General features: G+C 36.9%; 1 protein-coding gene across 4 annotated transcripts in view; it reads left to right on the forward strand.

The window, feature by feature from the left end:
* Positions 1-23,463, forward strand: part of LOC109420026 (receptor-type tyrosine-protein phosphatase kappa) — a 651,236-nt gene that overhangs the window by 30,437 nt on the left and 597,336 nt on the right. The gene's annotated exons all lie outside the window — the stretch shown is intronic.

The raw sequence follows: 23,463 nt of genomic DNA on the forward strand, positions 1-23,463 counted from the left end.
CAAGATTTTATTTCTTGAAATTTTATCCGTTATTCCTCCAGAAAGTTCACAAGAAATTATTCTATGGATTTATCACAAGATACCTCTAAAAATTACCTCAGGTAGTCCTCCAGGAATAACTGCAAAAATTCACTTGTGATTTCTTCACAAACTGCTCAAGGAATTTTTTCAAGAATTCCTGGTTTCTTAAAAAAACTTCCCTGAGATTAAAGGGGGTGGCCAAAATGTTTGGGATAGGCAACTTTTTTTCTCTCACAAAAAAGTTTAACATGCCTTAACTTTTCATTGAGTGCATCAAATACTCTCAAATTTTGACTGCTTGTCAACCTATCATGTTTGTTTCGTTGGTACAAATTTGATTGCTCGATTGATTATTATTTGGCGAAGCTAGAACCGCTCTCGTAAAACACTATTTTTCAAATAAACAACTAATTTTTGAGCTGTCATATGTCGGAAACCAGTGAACCGAATGGAATAAAATTTTGAACGTTTATTAACAATACATATATTAATTTATCACTCGTTATTAAAACAAAGGTACTTTTTGAACGTTGAAAAAAGTTATCATAGATTGACAATCTTTGATTTTTTCTCAAAAAAAGTGTAATTTTTTTACATCAATGTCAATAAATTTCAGATTTGATATCCCTTTTGTGACAGAGCGCAAAAAATTGAAATCTCCATACAAATGGCTCTCCAGAACTCCAAGATTTCCCAACAAAACAACATTTATTTTACCTCATTTGAAAGAACTACGCTTTATCTTGCGAATTCTAGCCAGATAAATCGGAAATATAAAATATGCGACAGATGAAACTTGTTCATGTTTTACGGCTTTTGTCCACTTTTTGTTTACCTTGTTGTGGTTAATCTCTCAGGCAACGTAAACCAAAGTTTGTTTACACACAAACAAGTATAAGTAATGACTGAATTATAGAAACTGTTTGCATCACATGAAACAAAGTCTAAACAGATGAAAAAAAATATGCAAAACTGTTACCGCTCAACAGCACAATTGTGCTGGTTCGTCACGAAAGGGATATCCACATATTTTCCGTTTCTGTTCTCAAGATATCTCTAATAATATTATTATATTATTAGAGCCTATTTCAAGGCCTATTTAGTAATTTTTGTGTGGTATTTTAAATTTGACTTTTTCCTCTATATGGGTAAAAATTTCAACCCGGTATAACTTGATTCGTCGTGAAAAAAAATATTACATTTTATAACGTCGTATCAAGTATCAATACACACTCAATCCTGAATTGCCGGTTCAGCACTTTTTTGACGAAAATAGAACAGCAGAACTATTTCGGTAGCTTCGGTAATCGATGTTACTGAGGCTCAGTACACCAACTGTCAAAATCGGGTGCAAAAGGTAAACATTGAAATATAGCTGTATTCAGCTGTTCTATTTTCATCAAAAATTTACCGAACACGGTATTCCAAATTAAGTGTGTATATTGTTGATAAACGTTAAGAATTTCATTCAAATCAGTTCACTGGTTTCCAGGACATAACAGTTCAAAAATTAGTTGTCTAAAAAATAGTGTTTAACCAGAACGGTTATAACTTCGCGAAAGATTAATCATTCGAGCCCAAATTTGTACCAATAATGCACATAAAATAGGTTGACAAACAGTCAAATTTTGAGATTTTTTGCACTCTATGAAAAGTTACAGCTTGTTGAAATTTTTTTGTGAGAGAAAAAAAGTTGCCTATCCTTAACATTTTGGCCACCCCATGTACATTAGAAATTACTCCAGGAATTTTTGTTAAGGATTCCTACCATAATAAAAACAGGTTATAGGACAAAAAGTCGAAGGCCAAAAGGTCGTAAGGTCAAAAGGTCGAAATAAAAAAAATAAGTAGGACAAAAGGTTGAAAGGACAAGTGGTCAAAAAGCCAAAAGTTCGAATGAAAAAAAAAACCGACCGAAAGGGACCTTAAATACTTTTAATCGTCTTCTGTCTTACTTAACGTTATCATTGCAACTTGTCCTGCATCTTTCCAACTTAGTATTCTTTCAGTACTTCCACAGTTATAAAATATGTAAAGAGCTTTCTTTGACTACCATAGCATTAACTTGTATGCTGTATAACAAGCACAATGTTACACTATACCCAGGAATTCGATAACATTTCCCGTCCGGAACGGGAATCTATCCTTTAATTTGGGCTTTGTGTAATAGATTAACTGGTACTAGTTTATTGTGGAACATATATCATAATTTTTAACAACCGCAGTTCTTTGGAGTAACATATTTACGGGTATATACGTGATTACCATTACTGTTTTCTATGTAATATTTCCTTCTTTGAAAAACAGGCTGTTCCCTCTAGTAATGCTTTTTGACATTTTTTTCATAAGGCTGACACAAATTTCGATTATGTCTTATGTCACCCCCCCCCCTCGGAAAATTTTTGTCGGAATTCAACATTTTGAGGGGGGACACAAATAAACTATTTAAGAAATTTAAAAAATTTAAAGTGAAATTAGTGTAGTCGAGAAAATTTCTTAACAAATCCGATGAGTTTAATGATTTTGCCTAATTGTTTGGGTAATTTTTCATCAAATACATTTATTATTTATTGTCCTCCGCTTGACGAGTCAACGAGGAAAGTGACAAAAGAAGAAATTGAGATTTGTTCCGACCAATTGTTCATTATATTTTTCCTTCTTTTAAAATACCTTTTATCCTTTTGACCTTTTGACCGTCGACCTTATGACCTTCAACCTTTTGACCTTCGACCTTTTGTCATAGAACCATTAAAATATATCTTCTGGAAACACCCCTAGAGATATATGCTGGAGTTTTTCCAAGTATTCTTCCATAAGAGGGATTCCATTAGAAATTTCTCCATGGAATCGATCAAGATTTCCTTCACCATTTTTTTTCTGAAATTTCTGCGGAATTTCCTAATGGATTATTTTCAGATATTCCTTCAAAAGTAACTCCAGCAATTCCTGCATTCTTTTCATCAAGAATTCCAACAGATATTCCTATAAAATTTCCTCTGCGGAATCGTTTGGAAATTTTCTTCAGGCAAACTTCCAGGGACTCCATTGTTGATTTTTGAAATACTTTAAGATATTCTTTTGGCAATTCCCGAGATTATTTGAGAATTTCTTCAGAGGTTCCTGCATGTATTTTTCAAATAATTCCTTAAGGTGTTTCTTTAGAAATTATTGAAGGGATACCGTTAAAAATTTCTTCAGTAATTCTTTCCGAAAACTCCTGCAGGAATTTTACTTTCGGATTTCTTCTCAAATTTCTATATCGATTTCTCAAGAGATTCTTTTGGAAAGTGCTCCTGGGGTTCTTTCAGAAGTTGCTGCACGTATTCACCGAAAGTTACATTCAATTTAGAATTTATTCAGAATTTCCTTCAAGGACTCTATCAAATTTCTTTTTAGATCCGTCGGAATTTTCTCTACAAGGTTTTCATCAAGATTTTTTTTCCCAGACATTCCTTCAGGAGTTAGATAAAATGTACTCAGGATCTCGTTGGTGTATTTCTAGGTACTCATTCAGAAAAACGTCCAGAAATTTCATCACGATTCTTTCAGAATCTTTTCAACGGATTATTTTTAGAACTTCTCCAAGGATTCATTCTGGAATTTTTGCTCGAATTGCTTCAGCATTTTTCACAAAAAAACCCTTACAAAAATTCATGCAGAAATTCCATCAGAGATTTGATTAGAATATCATTCATTTATCTATAAATTCTTATAGATTTCTCTTCAGAGATTCTTGCAGGATTTTCTCTAGTGATCGATCCAGAAGTTCCTCTAGGGGTATATCCAGGAAATCTCTCAGATTTTATCAGGATTAGCCTCAGAAATTCCTATAGATTTTTGCGCCAGATATTCTTCCTCTATATATCCTGACAGGAATACCTTGTTTCTGTTTTGCAATTCTTTTGGGAGTTTTTTAACACTCTAAATACCGTGACAAAAACCGTGATCAGGAAAAAGTGGGAACTTTTATTTTGAGCAGCTGTTATAGAACGGGGTCGTATTCCAGTTACAAATTTTGAAACATAACTGTTTGAATTTATACATTTGAAACACCTGCTGAAGATGGCCAAGATATTGTTCTAGATGCATTTTAAAACGTTCCTGGAGATGCCACAATAAGGCGTAATGTAGAGGTAACACAAAATATTCGTAACTATCTTGAACATCCCTAGCTACTGTCATTTGGGACTCTCGACGATCAAGCGCTCCACGGGTCTTGCCAAGCATTCTAGAGGGTTTGGATCTTCAGTAAAGTTATCTAGATTGATTGGTAAAACACTTTTATGTCTTTGGTTTTGATCTTGGCTCGCTAAAACTGATCTAGGTAAGTTTTATCTTTCAATACGGCACCAAGCAGAACTAGAAAAGTATGGAGTGCACAACAATTGGCAAGCTTTTAGCCAGAGAAAAAATGACGAGTTCCCCAATTCCTCCAGGGATTCGGAAATTTCTTCATGGATTCCTTCAAAAATTACTCTAAGGTTTTTGTTCAAAGGGTTTTGCATGGATTTCTTCTAAATTTCCTGCAGCAACTCCTTCGGGCTTTGCATAAGAAAATTCTGATCTTTCAGGTGTTTTCAATAGACATTTTCGAATTTCATTCAGAGATTCTATAAATTTCTATAGGTTGTTTTCAGAGAAATTTCTCTGTAAATATCGCAAGAAAAACTCGTGGAACTCTTCCAGTGGTTTTCCAGAAGTTTTTACAGGTTTTCCTCCATGGATTTCTTCGTAAAACGAATCCTGATGTTCTTGTGTCCTAAAATTGATAAATCGCCAGATTACCTTTCCAGAAAGAAGCCTTTAGGAGATGGGGTGTTCGTTTTCGACCGTTTAGAAAAGTTAGAAAATGTCAAAACTAAAAAAAGTCAAAAAATTAGATGACATCAGTAGTTTATTAACAAAATAACTTTGTTCTGGTTTTTTTTTCGCTAAGTTCAGTAATACAGTTGGAAGCTTGTAGGAAATACACAGCAACAATATCTGAAAATTACAGCTGATGTAAGCAAATATGTTATTCAAATTTCTATTCCATCTCACTGAATTTTACATTGAACAATTTCTTGTATGGAATGTTGCACGCAAGCATACTGAGAGTAAGCATTAAAATTAAAAACTAATGAAAAAATGTGTGAGATATGACGGGGTCCTTTTGTTACAGTTTGTATGATGTAACATTTTTCAACTGTGTTGGTTATATTATTGCTTTTATCTTAAATTTTGATCGACTCTTTCGCCAATGAGCGGTATTGCCTCAAGTTTTTATTTACATTTAAGGTGTTGCAACGTTTGACTAACATGAAACAACAAGAAATCCTTTTCAATTTTAGAGGCACACATTTGACGAACGAACCATCGAGCCACGTTGCAGTTGATCATCCTGGCTTTACTCACTTACGAAAAGGAACAGATAATCCAAATCAAGCCCGTTTATTTAAAAATTTTGAAGTTTAGTGCTTCCAAAAACGTGTAGGGTTTCAAGTCTCTGATGTTTTACCTTAACCCTCCTTGTACATTTAAGTCATTTTTTTGACCCAATCCGTGCACTACGTCAGCGATCTGTTCCAAACGTGAAGTATTCGGAAGGTCTCACGGGGTTTTTAGGGTTGTAGCACAATACGTCAATGGTTAAAAGGTCGAAAGACCAAAATTAAAAAAAAAAAAAAACAAATGGAGGCAAAATTGTCCCAAACGGAAGATAACGTGCCTTTGCAGCCGGCGTTCTAATTTTTACTAACTTTGTCTAAGGGCGTGCTTCTCTCAAAGAGCAAATAGCTCACTGGAAGCATTAAACTTGTCCATGTCTTTTTAGCTTTAGACGGATTTCGCGCCAACTCGAACAAATGTTGGCAGCACCCTCTCAGATTACAACGAAACATTCTTGGTGTGTAGACCTTGCCCAGATAAGCCACTTTGCATACTCATTTTTCTAATTTTTTTTCTCGACTGACTTTTGAAAAGGGCTAAACTTTTTTTATGGATTTTTTAAAAATGTTTTTAATCAAAAAATGACTACTCCTACAAAAAAGTGTTGTATGGGTGATTATCACAAAATAAGTCAAATTTTAAGAAAAAAATACTGAAAAAAATCCAAAATGAGCCCTACACTGAAAAAAATCATTTCTAAAAATTCAAAGTTGATTTAAAAAAAAACACCATTTTTGATTTTGATGAAATTTTGTCTCAAGACAGGTAATTATGTTCCCTACCAACCGTCCATACATCACAAGATAGGCACTTTTAAGGAAAAAAAGTTTCTCTAACAAAAACTTTTTCTTGTTCGAATGATTTTTTTTTTCAGTGTATTTTGTTATCAACAATAAAACCAGTGAAGGCCATAACAATCCCAGAATCCAATGAAACTCAATTTTCTAGGAGATTTTGTGTTATTTATTCAATCATTTGGAAGGGTTTTCCTATACATAAAAAACTTCAAAATATTACAAATGTATTTTCTTAGGAAATGTAATGTTTGATCGCAATATGTATTGAAGTGCACTTTTAAATATACAATTATTTATAATTATGAATTTTTCAAATATATATATATATGTGTCTTAGAGCCAATTTCAAACATGTTCTTTTCTATTTTTTTCCGATCATACTAAATATTTTTGGTTCATCTTCTGAATTAGAATACCTGTTTGCCTTTACTTTGTCGCCAGGAATAGGCAAAAAACTATGGAATTTCTGAGTGCCTGGTATTGTTTTGGCGGTATTATATATTTCTTCGAGATCTTCTGACATTTTAATGTACTGTTCAGTGGATACGTAACAGAAATTTAATTTAGTTATATTTTTATCTGTCTGTACAACTGCCCAGTTATATAACTCTCGTGGAGTTGTTATGGTATTTCCATAATCTCTAGCAAGACTTACTCGCTTTGCCATTCGCTTGAGAGTGCCACCAATAGCATCACATGGACCTTTACCGTGGGACGTTGCAAAAAATGCCATTCTGCTCTTAATGCATGCTTTGACTGGAATCTACATAGACTAGCAAAGTTCTTCTTATTTTTGTATTGTGATGCTGCCCCATCAGACATAAAATAAATTTTAGAAAAGTTCGTTAATTGTTTCATAAAATCTATCATTTTTGAGATGAACAACTGGACCGCAACTGTATCGTGAGCCATTACTTCCGATATGATAATGAAGCTAACATTTACAAGTTTATTATCTTTCATATAGTAAATTTCAAATGGGTGTATTGTTGCTTGCGAGTTGTTCCAATGATATCCTTGAGCAGCGTTTTGAATTATGAATGAATAGTTTTCAGAGAAATCACAAATCGCAAGAATTTCATCATCCTTTAATCTATCTTTTTTATTTCTGAGAAATGATGATTGTTGTTTATGAATAAAGTCGTGTGTTATAAGTTTGTCAATTTTATCAACAAGATACGGAACAAATTCATCAACAGGTTTAATAATCGTTTCTAAATTACAGCGATCAGTATTCAACCACTGCTGAAATATAATCTCTTCTTTGTCATTTGATTCTAATATCAATGTAAGTTCCTCTTCAATGTGTTTATTACAAGCACACTTTTCACAAGCACGGAAAAAGCAATTATCTGTTCTGGTGGAAATATCGCAAAGCATTTTTTGTATTATTTCATCTTGTGACACAATTCTTATACTGCTGAACATTAAATTTACATTTTCATGAATAGTACATATGCATACATTATGTATACCAGTAGAATCAAGTAAAATACAATGCTTTGGTCGCAACTGTGTAAATACTGTGAAACCAATATTCACAGTTTTGTACATATCTATAAAAATCATATAAGCCTCTTTGAGCGACATCATCAAAAGTCGTTTTTGAACTTGTTGTTTTTTTCCATTTCGAACCTCAGAAACAAAATCATTTGTTCCTGGCATTGGCCTGCTGATATCATTATCATCAAAAAATTCTCTTACTATTTGTTTTGTATCGTCATCAATACCATGCCCCCTTCTTTTTTCGGTGGCCTCGCCATATACATTGGTGCGTTAAACTCTCTTGTGATTTTATTTACCGACCAAGACTTAGGAAGTACAGATAGTATTTTAATCTGTTCGCTTCTGTCAGTTGTAGGGTGATTGAACTTATCCTTTAACTGCATAATTATCTCGTCATACGCCTCCACTTTGCCAACATCCGTTGAATCTATTCCGAAGATATTTTTTCGAACTGCTTTCGTAATCTGCAATGATTTGTTTATGCGATATTCCATACTTCTCATGTTTCTAGATGATATTGGCGATAAACTCAATGTTTCAGCAATGGTATTAAACTTCTCAATATTATGGGGACCCTGTAGTTGATCTGTTGACGGAATTGACTCCAATGATGGAATAGATGGTACCATATCTGTAAGATAAAAGTTAAGGTTAACAATATAATAATGAATGCAGTGGAAAGTTAATGATAGTTATTTATGCAACGAGTTGCAAAAATGATTTTTTTTTCGCACAAGTAGTACATTTATCCAACGAGGCTTGCCGGGTTGGATAAATACGAAGAATACTGAAAAATGTAGTTTTGCAACGAGCTGCAAAATGAGTTATATAAAAGAAGCTAACACGTTGAAGGCTTACTTACCCAGCTCATGTTCGATTTGTTGACCACTCGTTGACGGTTCTGGTTCTGGAACATCATGATGTTGCTGCCCACTAAATGATGGTTGCATAGTTTCGTCGTTTCCATCCGATCGGCGTTTTTTCGTATTCGGGCTTCTGTTGTGACTTATCAATCCACGACATGACTCACAAATACTCATCGATTCGTCGATTTCATGTGTATATCCCATGGAATGAATTTTATCTATCAATCTTAATGACATGCCCCGTAGATTATGGCGGTTGCACTTTGGATTGTTTATTTTTGCACTGCACTTGAATTTGTTGAATTTTGATTTATACGATTGATCCATTACTTTTCAGAACTGCCTTTAATAACCAAAGAGAAGTAACACGTTGAATGATACCGATTCATTTTCTTGTTTTGTTCATATTTGCTTTAGGTACAACTCTTGATTTTTTTTTTCGATTAGGTAATTCGAATCTAATAAATAGCCTTACCTAATATTAGGTAAGAACATGGGGTAGAAACGTTTGGGTAGAAATTACAGCAGCACGTATGAAATGCGTGTTCTAATTGTATATTGTTTCGTACTTCTAGAGGGCTGCTGCGTGAATATGGGTGAATTGCATTGTCGCATATGACACAATAAGTTTCATTGCATTTTGAGATTACTAGATAACCTTCACTGGTTTAGTTTGATTTAAAAAAAAAGACACTGAAAAAATAATAATTTGGACATGAAAAAGTTTTTGTTAGAAAAACTTTTTTTCCTTAAAAGTGCCTATCTTGTGATGTATGGACGGTTGGTAGGGATCATAATTACCTGTCTTGAGACAAAATTTCATCAAAATCAAAAATGGTGTTTTTTTTTAAAACAACTTTGAATTTTTAGAAATGATTTTTTTCAGTGTAGGGCTCATTTTGGATTTTTTTCAGTATTTTTTTCTTAAAATTTGACTTATTTTGTGATAATCACCCATACAACACTTTTTTGTAGGAGTAGTCATTTTTTGATTAAAAACATTTTTAAAAAATCCATAAAAAAAGTTTAGTCCTTTTTAAAAGTCAGTCCAGATAAATTTTGAAGAAACTAAGTATGCAAAGTGGCTTATCTAGTATTGGTGTACATACCCAGAAAGTTTCATTATAATCTGAGAGGGTGCTGCCAACTCCGAATACGATTTGGGGCGAAATTTGTCTTTAGCCTTCGACATTTTGACCTTTCAATTTTCTGTTTTTTCGATTTTTTCTCATATTAAACTTATTTAGTTCAACCTTTCGACCTTTTGACCCTTTGACCAGGCTTGTCCGCACTGAGCGCAAGAAAATTTTGCTCTTTTGATTTACACTATGAAAACCATCGCTTTTGTGCAATCTTTCAATCTTACCCGATAGAAGGATGTTGAAATATCCTAAATGTCATATCGAACTGTCAAAAAACGGCACCGCAGTGCCACACTGAGTGCGCAAAGAGAATTTCACCCGGGTGAATTCACCCCAGTGAATTTCACTTTGCGCGCTCAGTGTGGCACTGCGGTGCGGTTTTTTGACAGTTCGATATGACATTTAGGATATTTCAACATCCTTCTTGCGGGTAAGATTGAAAGATTGCACAAAAACGATGGTTTTCATAGTGTAAATCAAAAGAGCAAAATTTTCTTGCGCTCAGTGTGGACAAGCCTGCCTTTGACCATTGAACCTTTTGTCCTAGTTGTTTTTTTATTTCGACCTTTAGATCTTTTGACCTATCGACTTTTTGTTCTTTCGACCTTTCAACATTATGCTTTATGACCTTCGACCTTTTGACATTCGTTCTTTTAGTGTGGATCCGGTTTTCAGGGACAATTTAGGACATTTCCGTAAGGGCAGAGGTTTTCAGGAGCATTTCAATGGCGTAAGAGAAGCTTCAGGGGGCCTCAGAGGGCTTCAAAGGGTTTTTTTAAGGGTTAGAGGAATTTCGGGGCATTTCAGGGAAATCTAGGTGCATTTCAAGTAGTTTCAAGTAGCCCCAGGGGGTATCAGGCGGTCTTCAGGGGCGCCTCATGGCGGTTCGGAGAGATTTCAAGGCCGTTTCTGGTGGCCTGGAGTGCGTTTCATGGTGCTTTAGGGGGTTTTAGAGGTATATCTCAAAGGGTTCTAAGGGGTTCCTAGGCTAAGTTGGTCTAAAGGAGTTGCGGGAATTCAGGAGAATTTTAGGGGCGTTGAAGAGCCTTATTGTTACCGGCAACACTGTTGACCGCGAAACGACGGTGAAACCACCGTCCGCTCCCTCGCAACTGAGCGGCTGTCGCTGAGTAGACTGACAGTTCGGACAGCAACAGACAGAAAGGAGAAAAGCTGATTCATTCAGAGTTTATTGTACGTAGTGCACAGTCAGCACTTTCGATAGGCATTAGTAGTGCAAAATAGTAGTGGAATTTTCTGATTATCTGAATTAGCGGAGAATTAAACCTATTATCGGCAGTGTCAGCATCGCACATTTAGTGTTATTACCAGTCAGTCGAGATTGTATAATCCACATTATTCCTCGGTTACCGACCCATCTAAAAGCGACAGAAGAATACTGAATTTCTTGTAGCTGCTAAGTCTGCAACTAAAAGAACGGTGTTTGTTCTGACGATCGGGAACACTTATCTTTTACATTGTTTCCAGCAATTTAATCTTAAATCTCTCGAAAATCACAACACCCTTCTTATTTATCATTCCTTGATTTCACGTATTTCCTCGAGATGTATATTTCCATTGGAATTCTAATATGCTCAAAACCACATCCTCATACCAGTACCACATACCCCATCATCTAGCTACTAAGCAAACCTCACAGGACTAACAAGCGAATCGTTTGCTGACGGTGCGAAAAAAGGAAACAAGTGCACCTAAGCAATCCACTCCGGAATATCCTCAGTAATGGAACGAATTGCAAGAGTACTTACACCATAGTGCTTGGCCCAGTAGGTATCAGCAACATGCATGCATGCTTGCATTGTTGCTAGGAAAAGAACACCCACCCAGTTAGTGCTGCTCGTCGAGTATATTTGCCAGTCAGGCAGTGTGTGGTGCTGGTGCACTCTACTATCGAGAATATCATGGCCAGGCTGAACCGTGCCATGGCAGATGACAATGACTGGTGAAATTTCATCCAAAGTCACAGAATGCGGAATGAGAAAAAAGGCATTTGCACCCACAGTTAGCACAACTTCTCCGAATCTCGGTTACGAACAGCATGCAATACATCACAGAAGCTCACGCTCAGCTCTAAGGAAAAACTATGAAACGAACTCAAACGGAGGAACGGCGACGACGACGACGACGCTTCACGGCTGCATGTCAGAGTCTCTCTAAAGTGTGATGGTTGGCGAAGACCTCGAATTTCGTCAAGATGACGAAAAAAAGTGTTTTCCTTTCCGTTTCTCTTCCCCATATTGGTTTGCCGTAACTAGAGGTGTTCATCTATTGCCTATATCAATCGGCAGCAGCCTCAGCATCATCACCGACCAACGTCGTCATTCTCATCGTCAAATGGGCATGGAATTTGTTCTTCTCGTTTTGGCCTCCTATCCATTCTTTCTCGCCGTCGCGTCGTATGGCCCCTCGAGGGGGTCCATCACCATCTTCGCACTTCGATCCTCAGCAGGTTTACCGCGCGGTCCGTATCCAACAACGATGGAGGGTGGAAAATTGTTGTATCATGGTCCAATATTTCACTCCACATGACGATGGGTTCGAAGATTGCGGGGTGCCACGCTGCGTGACGATGGAAGGTGGTGATGGGTTTACTGTTGCTAGTCTGGTGTTGGTGTGTGAGCTCATCGCCGTGAGTGGTGCCGCCGGTGGGTACAGTGGGTTTCCGTTTTTGCAGACATAAGTTATACTGAGTCTCTTGGTTAACGACTAGGGGAAAGGCGGATAACACCGTCAGGGTGGGTAAGCCCGTCACCTCAATGATTTTACCAGAAAACAGTTATTTATTAGATTTTTGGCCACTCACCTCATTCGGTTTTACCATTTCTACTATTTTGAGACACATGATACCAACATTGACCTGTCAAACGGGAAGAAAATAAACAAAACAAACACACGCGTCGTCGCACCAATGGCAGATGTAATTTTTCGTCGGTAGGATTTAGCCTCGGAATTACAAAACAAGCGCAGAAATTCACTTTCATCAATCATGTATTCTCATCTGTACTAGGGTAAGAAATCAAACTTTGAACTAGTCAAATTGTAATCTTAATTTGAACCATTTAGAAATTCATTAAAACGTCGTACTTTTTAGGCAAATATTGTCCCCAAAAAGATGTTAAACAGCTTTCCGTAATATAACCTGAACATGGACTTTAAAAGCATTGAAAAAAGCGTTTTTGCCATGGAAAACAGGCAATTGAAAAATCACTGTGATTTCACTCATTTCCCCCCAGAGAAAGGGGCTGTCCATAAACCACGTGGTCATTTTTTTGGGACTTCTCAAACCCCTCCCCCCCCGCGTGGTCATTTGTCCATACAAAATTTTTTATTCGTCCATATAAAATGCTCATAGGCCGAACCCCCCCCTCATGACCACGTGGTTTATGGACAGCCCCAAAGCACATTTTCGGTGCACTCGTACAGCTTATGCATTGTATCACACGCAATATGTGAATACGTCAAATGAAAGCTTATTTATCGTAGAATTGATCAACCGAATAATATTCCGCATTATTTGTCATAAAATTATCAAATTTAAGCAATTCTTACTTGGAGAATGTTATCTTAAGTTAAACCATTTGTAATCTAAATTTGAACTAGTAAACGGGGGCGAGCTTCCAGTGTTGGCCGGCAGACTGCGCTAGTGGTTGTTTTGTTTACGCTTGGGGGAGGAAAAATTCCAAATTTTGAACATTTTTAGTTGAAATTCCACTGCCTTATGAAAAATAGTTATGGGAATAAGCAGATCCATGTGTTTTTCTATTGTTCAGCATGAAATTGGCTGTTGTGGGAGATGCTCGAGCTGCTGCCGCCAGTAGTTTAAATTAAGATTAAAATTGGTTCAAATTAAGATTAAAATCACTGTTGACGAATAATCGAATTTTTCAATGAAATTCGGTGCAAATACAAACTTTTTACCACTTAACAGAAAGCTTATGCCCGTGGCTTTCATGTACATAAGATTTTACCGTAGTAAATTATTTTCATGTGATAGAAACAATCACTCAAAATTTGCGCTACTTCGGAAAGCCGCAATTTGATTCAACTTTTGATTACCTACCCTATTCTTCAGTGCCAAGATTCATCGAAAGGTCAGTTTCAACAATTATTCAGAAATTACGGTATAATTTAGAAAAAGTGGGCTTTTCGGGTAAGCCCGTCACCCATCGGTGGGGGTAACACCGTCATGCTCTTTGGATCACCGGATGTTTGTTGAACTGACTAAGCATTTTAATTAGGTGCTACGCAACGGAAGAACAACCGAGGAAATTTCTACATGAGTTTCTCTTGGAATTCCTGTGGGATTTTTTTTTTTCAAGGGATTCTTCCATTAATTCCTTCGGTGATTTGTCCAATAATCTACTAGGATTTCCCCAGGAGTTTCTGCTTGGATTTTTTTGTTCCTTCAGAAACTTATAAGGATATTATTCTCAGCGATTATTGCGGGGGTTTTGTAAGGATCGCTTCTGACAAGATTCATCCAGGAATTTCTACAAGAAAATCATTGAAAGATTTCACCAGGGATTCTTTCAGGAATTCTTCTTGGGACTTCTTCAGGTATCCTTCCAGTGATTATTCGAGGAATCACGTAAGGGCTAACAAAATAGAACCAACAATACTTTTATCTAGTTCAGTTATTTGAGGCACAATCACGTTTAATGCTTTATGGAGCCGAACGTTATATCAGGGTTAAAGTTCTGTTATATCGATGTATGACTGTGTACATGTCTTTTACTCAAAAAATTACAAAAAAATCAGCTATTTGGGTGAATGTCGTTTGCCCGAACGCCATTTGACCAAATGCCATCTGACCGAATAATTTGTTTGGTCGAATGCTGGTTGGCCGAATTATGTTCGGATGAATTCAGAGGAACGGGAAATCTTCAGATAACTAAAAATGAGCTTAAAGCGATTTCTCAAACTTTCAGCGAAGATTTCCCCTTCTTGTAACATAGATTATCCTATTATTTTTCTTATTCAGAAGGAATTTTTTGACATTCTAGTTGCTAATATGATTATAAAATTATTTTCTTCTTTTGATAATTGGCGATTCTTCCGTGTTTAAATGTTAAAGAATCATTTAGCGTTGAAACTGCCAATATTTTCATCAGAGATTTTTCATTCTTCCATTTGGCGAATGTCATCTGTCCGAACGCTACCAGAGACTTCCTTCTTTAACCTTTCAAGACGCTTGTCTGTTTGATTCCAAAACTGTACCGCACTCGAGTATGCATATGCGGTTAGCGCATGGATAATCAGCATGACGATGGTGTGAGTAATGGGTTCGAATCCCGGACGGTCATGATCGTTTAAGGTTTTTTTTCTTTTTCGACATTCGGGAAAAATATCGTTTCGGCCAAATGGTGTTCGACCAAATGCCATTCGGGCAAATGACCCTGAACCAAATATTTTATTAAAGCTAAAAAAACTACATCTAATTGATAACGAATGACTTCTGGAAAGATTTTATGCATTGCATATACTTTAAAATTAACCATTATACGATCTCCGGAACCTGTTTCAAATAACAAAACGATTGATGTACAATGATTGGTAAACCATCACTACACATCAAAAATATTTTTAAAATATTTTCAATTTGAAATCCTCAAAATTTTCTTGAAAAAAAGGTATGACGGCCTTACCCCATAGGGGTGACGGTCTTACCCACACTGAATTTAAAAAATACATATTTAATACGGTTGTGTTATGTACATTGTACATCAGAATAAACATGTTTTGACAATTGTAATGCACAAATCTTATAAAATGGTAATGAATAAAAGATTCTGCGTACTGAAAATATCCATTCACGCCTTACATTAATTTTAAAAAATCCCAATGCTTAAGGTGACGGAGTTACCCCTTCCTCCCCTACGCAGTCTTGGGATTTAAAAAACGAGTTGTTTTATTCTCCCGACGTTTCGACACGGGATAGTATCTTCCTCAGGGGGAAAATAATTACTAAAATCCCGCTTGTCAACCATACAGTCGTATTTCAATAGCAGTAATACTGAGTTTTATTTTACTTTCTGCAATGTTTTTCTATCCAGCGGCAAGGGTGGGGGTTTAATTGCTCAAATGGGTTCCAGGGTCTTTTAATGAGAGTTTCAAGGCAATTTGGGTGCACATTGGGCCCTGAGCACGTTTAAGCTCCTGAAAACCACTGAAAACATATCTAAAAATCCCCTGACATGCTTTTATACGTCGAAGAATTCACTTGAAACCTTCTTGAAAATCTTTCCACGCTTCTGATATTTCACGAAACACCCAGAAACAACCGCAAACGTCCTTGAAACGAACGACTCCAAAAACCACGGACTCCCCCAAAAGTCCCTTAAAGCCCTTTCGCAGCTTCTAGAAACTCCTCAGGTTGTTTAGAAATGTCACTGAAACTCCTCGCATGCTCCTTCAATGCCCTGGATCGCCTCTAAAAATTCTCTTCTGGAAATCCCACAACTTCTTTGGACCCTCTAGAATGTTCTGAAACCCCCGAAAACAAACCTAAAACCCTGAAAACCCCATTGAAACCTCCTTGAACCTTTTGACGTACGCCTTTAAAGCCCCTTGCTGTTTCTTGAGCCGCTCTTGAAACTACTAAAACTTGAACTCTCTGAATCGATGTGAAACACTTCTGAAGGCCTAACACCCCTGGGACTATCTGGCCAAACTCTACAGTTCATACAAATTTTTCAAAAAATTGGATGGACGAAAATCTATGGTGGGTAAGGGAGGGGTCTGAGATGGCCAAAAATGAGTCTACGTAGATTAGGGGCCGTCCATATACCACGTGGACAGAAAATTCATGATTTTTAACCCCCTCCCCCCTCCCCGTGGACAAGCGTGGACTTTTCATTGACCCCTACCCCCCTCCCCCAATCCACGTGGACATCCGAAAGAAGTTTTTTCATATTTCTAGAATAAATGGTGTATAAAAGTCATAAAGTGATTTTGAAAGGTTTTTTTTATATTGTTTTTTTTTTGTAAACAATGTCTCAAATATAATTGAAAGCTTTATAATATACAAATATTCTAGAGCTTTATGTATATAGGATACAAACAAGTAGCACAAAATAGGTACCTACATGTTTTCAACATTGTTTTTATTTCAGCTTTGTGGAGCCTCGTAGCCGTGCGGTTAGGGTCACCAAGCTTCTAATCGCACCATGCTATGGGGTGAGGGTTCGATTCCCGCTCCGGGCGATGAAACTTTTCGTGAGAATAGTTTCTTCTCCGTATCCACTGGTGCATGCTCCGTGTGTCCCTTGTCTAATGTTTAGTTTCATTCCGTCTGTACAGCCTCTGGCTGAAGACGGTGTCCACGTCTTTTTTTTTTTTAATGTTTGTGAGAGTGGGTTCGATTCTTGCTCCAGTTGGTGAAAAATTTCCGTGAAACGGAAAATTCTTCATTGGGTGTTTTTCCTGTGATGTCCATCGCCTAATTTTAGTGATTGTTCAATGTTTAGTCTGTACAGCCTCTGGTTGAAGACGATGTTTTTTAGAATGCTTGTTCAATCTTTGATTGTCTGATTGTTTTGTAGAAGAGATAAGGTAATTTTAAATCTTAGATTTTTGTTGAGATAAGACTTTATTTCATAGATTCTTACAAAAAACAAGAATTACAGCAACTAAATTGTTTTGCTGAGGTTTAGACTTTAATATCCATTAGATACATCCTAAATTTTAAAGCAACCTACAAAACAAAGTTTTTGAGATAAATCTGCAAATCCCTACCAGAGTTGATGTACACGTGCTGTAGTCCCATGTACGGGAGCCACATGGCGAGCGAGCTCCCAGGAGCACTGTACATTTTGAGACTGAAAGTTGTGCGCCTCATTTTTCTCAAGATGTGTCTCATGAGCTTCGTCTCATGCGCTGATTAAATTAGAAAATTTCGCGACAAAAACTTCCTAAACGAGCAAGAATTGAAACCTTAACCTCTGCATTGAGAGTCCCTAGTCGTATCGCATAGACCAATCAGACACTTGAGTTGTGTACGGAAAAAAGTTGTTGATGTTCTTCGTTACCAAGAAGTTGTTTTTCACCTTAGATACCAATAGCTCACGCAGCGCATGAGACGAGCTCCCCGGGAGCTATGTGCCTAGCTCGCACCCACCAGATTTTCGTGAGCCTCCTAGCAGCGCAGCACACTGCGATTTTTAAGAGCTGTGAGACAATTTGGTGGGAGGCTCGCTGTCACATTTATGTACACATGAGCAATCGGAAACTCTGATCCCTACATGTATTTTGAAACTTTGAAGTAGTTTAAAAATTTGATATGAAACTACGAAAAATCCATACGGAACTTCAATGAAAATTTTCTGACTGAAACATCAACATTTGCATGGTCTACACTCCATTTTAAATCTCCAGAATATTCATCAATGAAGAAAACTAAATAATTAGAAATTCTGATAATTTAAGACAAATTAGTCTGTTTATCAATACCATGATTTTTTTTCCTTGAAGAAGTAACTTAAAATAAATTGTATGAAAGAACTATTGAAGAGAATCTCATTAATAATGCGACATAATTTGTTTCGTTTGTAGATTCTTGTTTCCTAATTTATACGTCAATGTTGTCCATGTGGACATTTGACGAACCCCCACCCCCCTCTCCGTGGACAAGCGTGGACTTTTCGCTAACCCCCTCCCCCCTCCAGGCTGTCCACGTGGTATATGGATGGCCCCTTATGGACAGCGCCAGAGAATGTGCAGTTTTGCTACCTGGAGCAGCTGTATACCGTCAAGGCGCCATTCACCGTGAGGGCTCCATTCACCGTGTGCCTTCGAAAATTTTTTTTCGTTATTTCCATATTATAATTGAATGTTGTATTGGTGAAATTGAAGGGAAATTGTCATATCATTCAATCATAATATGGAAATAATGAAAAAATATTCGAAGGCACACGGTGAATGGAGCCCCCACGGTGAATAGCGCCTTGACGGTATATGTCTGTTGATCTGATTAACAAGAAGTATCAGCTGAGTCTGGGCACGCTTCAAAACATACCCCGGATTAACTGGAATTTGAGTATTAGGTCAACTAGGTAGTTAATTGGTGAATTCGTTCCATTCCAACTGTACTAAACATACTATTTATAGACTATAGAGATTGCCATATAACTATCATGTAACTGATTCTGGGAGAGGAGGGAATCTAGAGCTACCAGCTGATGTGTTTGTCATAGTACAGAAATTACGCAACTTTATAGGGAAATCGAGCGTTACGATCCATACATTGTTTTGGCCTTTCATACCAAAAGCATTACATGGGGAGGGAGGGGGCTAGGGAGAGGGTCTAAAACAATCAATTCTTACGTTAAGTAATAAGTGTACCATGCCTTATGGTTGGGAAGAGTGGAGATGCCAGCTTCCTGATGAAACCATTATGTATAAAATGGCGGGCTCTTTTTCACATATCCTCCTATGTGATGGCTTGCAGTATGACCCTGATGTTGGAGGCAGGAAATCCTTGTTCTAAAGCAAGTTAAGTACAATGAGGGGCGTTTATAGGTTTTCGGAGGGATTTAGGGGTCCTACAGGAACAAGTAACATTTTGAGGTCAACCATCATAAAATCAAAATAAAAGGTATTTGGATTTATGAAGGTTCTAGAAACGTCTACAAGACTAATTGGTCATCAAAATGCTGCTTGGGAAGTTAAAAGTGGGTTCCAATGAAGTTACAGCTAGCTCTGAAACGTCCCTGAAAAATCTGTTGAAACATTCCTGTAACAACCTTGACTCCCGCGAAAAATGCCTTCGAAATCCCTCTGGAATCTCTTAAAATCCCCAAACCCCTGTAACGTCCCAAAAGTCCCGTTAACGCCTCTGAAACCCCTTGAAATCCCCTCTTACCAACAAAAGCGCCTCTGAGAACACCCTGGTACTCTCTGAATTTCTATAATGAAATCAAGAAATGTCCTAATGGTTCCGGATTATCTGGTCCAGTGCCGTTTGGCCGAACGGCCATTTGGCAGAAATTATCATTTGGTTAAACGTCGTTTGGCCGATAAAGGAATGATGAACGATGCTCTATACCATATCAATATTACTCGAAACAACAGCCTATGAAAAGAGAAAAAACAGTTGATGAAAAAGTAATTCCTTGATGGTAGAATTAGAAGAATAGCCCATGATTAACCCGTAAACACCCGGGACGATCTTGTTTTGGTAGAAATGCAATATCTTGTTTTAAAAAATTAACCCTGGATACTTTTTGAAAGTCACGGGGAATATGTGCCATTGTACCTTCCCCCTTTCACTGGTAGCCAAAAATGCGTGGTTTTTTTTAATAATACATGTTTTTGTTAAAATTTCATCGTTCTGCTAACCATAAACGGTTTTCACTGATCCTTGACAATGCAATGTGTGGTGACGAGTGTCTTACTTGTTTACCTAGCACCGCGCATTAGTATGCATACACGCACATTCGTGGTGGCACGATAGCTGGCTAACGCGCATCAGCGCAGCAGCCGAACAATCAGTCTTTTGTACACTCTCGCTCTTAGTAGACGCGGTTACCACAAGTGGCGACGAGGATAAAAAAAAACGGAATCGCTTGGGTGTTTCGGCTTTACGAAATCGATAATCAGCGCAATGTGTAATTTGATCCTTGTTTTATTGCTTGGTTAAAGTGATTATGAGTTTCAATAGACCAGATTACCGACCAAAACGCGTGAAGATGAAAGGTAACAGAGCGAAGAGAATCTGTTTTTAGTGAAAGTGAAAGTTTTTCTAATGAAAATGGCTGAAAGAGTATGAAAGAAAAAAAAGTGAATTACTGATATTACTGATTATGAAATAATAATGAGAAAAAAAGTGGTAATGAAATTGGAGCAAAATGCGGCCTGAAAAGTGATAATCGATAGTGACGCCACCGAAGCGGCTGGATGTGACCTTGGTTTTTTCTTACTTGCGCGTGCGAGCAGAGCACAAAACAAAGGCCTGTGCTTGACAAAGCGCGTACATATCGCAGTGTGAATAATGCGAATAATTCAAATGGGAATCAATAAGGAGATTTTGAGTGGATTGTTGCGGAGATTTCAGAACGAAAATCGTCGTTTGTTTTTGTGGTTGGAAGAACTAGGATGAATACGATTGGCTTGGTAAGGTAACATTTAATGGAAACGGACAGAAAGGTATGTAACTATGTGTTTTAAATGTGCTGTATTTTGGACATTTTGGAGCGCTTTGGTTTGCTAGTTCGGTAGTACAATTCAGTACTGGCGTATTATATTGCATAGCGCTTGTACTCCGTGACTACAGTCAAAACTAGTTTTGAAATATTTCAAATAATACTATGTCAACTGTTGCAACTTCGAAATTAGGCTGTAGGGGATGAGAGGGGCTGTAGCGGAAGAGAGTTTGAGATGAATCATTTATAAGATATAAACAAATTGTGTAAATAATGTGATTAAATTCACTAGACCGTAGTACCGTGATTGAATTCACTTGGGACTAAACGCGATTACTGTATGAGTAAACTCATCGTACTGTACCAACTTTTAAATTCTATTCCTTGAATGATATATTTATCGTAAAACAAGAGGCTTTGGTCTATTTTTTGTTGAATAAAAAAATCTTCTAGCGCATCGTTAAAGAAGGTTGTGAGCTGACAGTGTTACTGAGTATCGATGAAGAAGTTGTGGTCAAAACTTTTACCTGCTTGAACGAGTTTTGTTTCTGTGTTTTCAAATACAGTTTAATTCATAAATAAAGATTTACTCCTAAATTTGAATCTACAGTTTGCTGGACGGAGATATAAATATAATTCTGAATTTAGTTTCAAATAAGTATCAAACCACAAATAGTTGAATAAATTAATGTATTCTGATTCTATTTCAGCGTAGATATAAAAAAAAATGTATATATCTAAACAACAGAAAAAATAGGACGTATTCCGTATTCGAAGAGTGATATTGGTTTGCGGTAAATATTTCCAGGATATTTCAGCCGGTTATGCAAGGCTGTCGCCTTCCAAATTTTTCTCATGGGTAACTGATAAACCCAGTATGGTAAATGTAGCTGTATTAGATTACCCAACATTCAATAGAGAAAACGAGAACTCATTGCGTTATTAAAGTATATGCACCATAAAAAACTTTTTTTTTCGGAATTGAGACAGAACTTAGTGTTACCACAATTATAAACTGAGATTTTTCCTGTATATCGTGTAGCAGGCGCGAACATGCTCTATGCCAAGAATTTCATGCAATTTTCCACTACAAAAAGTTCCTGAAACGATCAAGAATCGAATCCAGACACCCTCAGCGTAATTTTGCAAAATATCTACACATTTACTGCTTATATGACCTCCTCTTGCTTCTATAATTCTATTATGTTCTTTTCGGTTTCAAATGTCGTGCATAGACTTGCAGTGATAAAAAAAAAAGACATGCATTCAGATCTGCAATTCGATGAGTTTTGGGCGTTTCAGATTCGGATTGCTGTGTACCTGTATATCAAGTATCATGAGGAGTCTAATCAATAGCGAAGGCAAATTGTTTTGTTTGGACTGTGATTAAATTCACTAGATGCGCATTAAAGCTGTTGTGAACCATGTCCACGGAAGCATACAGAGATGATCGTGATTTGATTCACTTGGAAACCAGAAGAATTAATGTGATTAAATTCACTGAAAGGATGATCGTAGAGAAAGAACACATTGGGATTTTCAGAAAATAGGGATGAGATGCTTTGATTCGTTGTTATTAATGAACACTCTATCACTATCTATTGTATCAGGCGCCCGTACGAACAACCACCATTAGGTTGGACACCGATCATTCGTGTTGGTTATTCTTTTTCATTGTTTAGCGTACGTCTTGAAGTCAACCGTCATTTTTATCGCATTCAGATTTGAGTCATCATCACCGTACATCATTGACTGGAAGCTTTGTGCAAATGTGTGTGGAATGTAATACGAATGTTATTTATGTGTGCGTCTCGAGCGTTCGTGCCGCGCCTTTGCAATTAAGGACAAACGTTTCGAAATCTTACTTCAACAGCGTATCAGAACTTCAGGCGCACAAATCTCAAGAAACAACTTCAAACAACAATGCACTTTTCATTTCGTTCTTGATCGTTTGTAATAAGCTTAAAATTAAAAAAAAATGGATCAGGTGCGCTGGAGGTTTATGAAAAGATTGATGCGTTGAAAATCGTTAGTAGGTGCCAAAGTCGGCCATTGTAGCAATCATTTTCGGGATACTAATAAGTTTGTCTTTAATCTATTCGGAATGGCTGAGCCAAATGAACGATTGCGTTGTGGTACCAGTAGATATTTATAAAATTACTCGCACTTTTCATCGTATTTGTTTTATCATCAATTTACTTTTGGTCAACGGTTTTCAGTACACAGTGCAATTGTATACGCTCAAAATTCATCTCATGAGTCTTTATGAGCAGGGAAATGGTAAAAATGCAACACTATCGGAAAGTACGGAATCTGATTATGAAGTGTAACTTAAAGTATGTGTATTAATTAGTGTATTTGATTTAATTTGGAAGCCAACAAATTTGTGATTAAATTCATTAACAGGAACAGGAAAGAAGGAAGAAAAGAAGTAGTTAAATTCACTGCGAGAGCATAGAATGTTGTGATTAAATTCGCTGCCGTTCAGAGAGAAAACCCAATGTATGAATGATACTGATTGGATAGTATAGAAGAAATTGTGATT

Source organism: Aedes albopictus, chromosome 2, assembly GCF_035046485.1.
Source record: "Aedes albopictus strain Foshan chromosome 2, AalbF5, whole genome shotgun sequence".
In the NCBI taxonomy this organism is placed as follows: domain Eukaryota; kingdom Metazoa; phylum Arthropoda; class Insecta; order Diptera; family Culicidae; genus Aedes; species Aedes albopictus.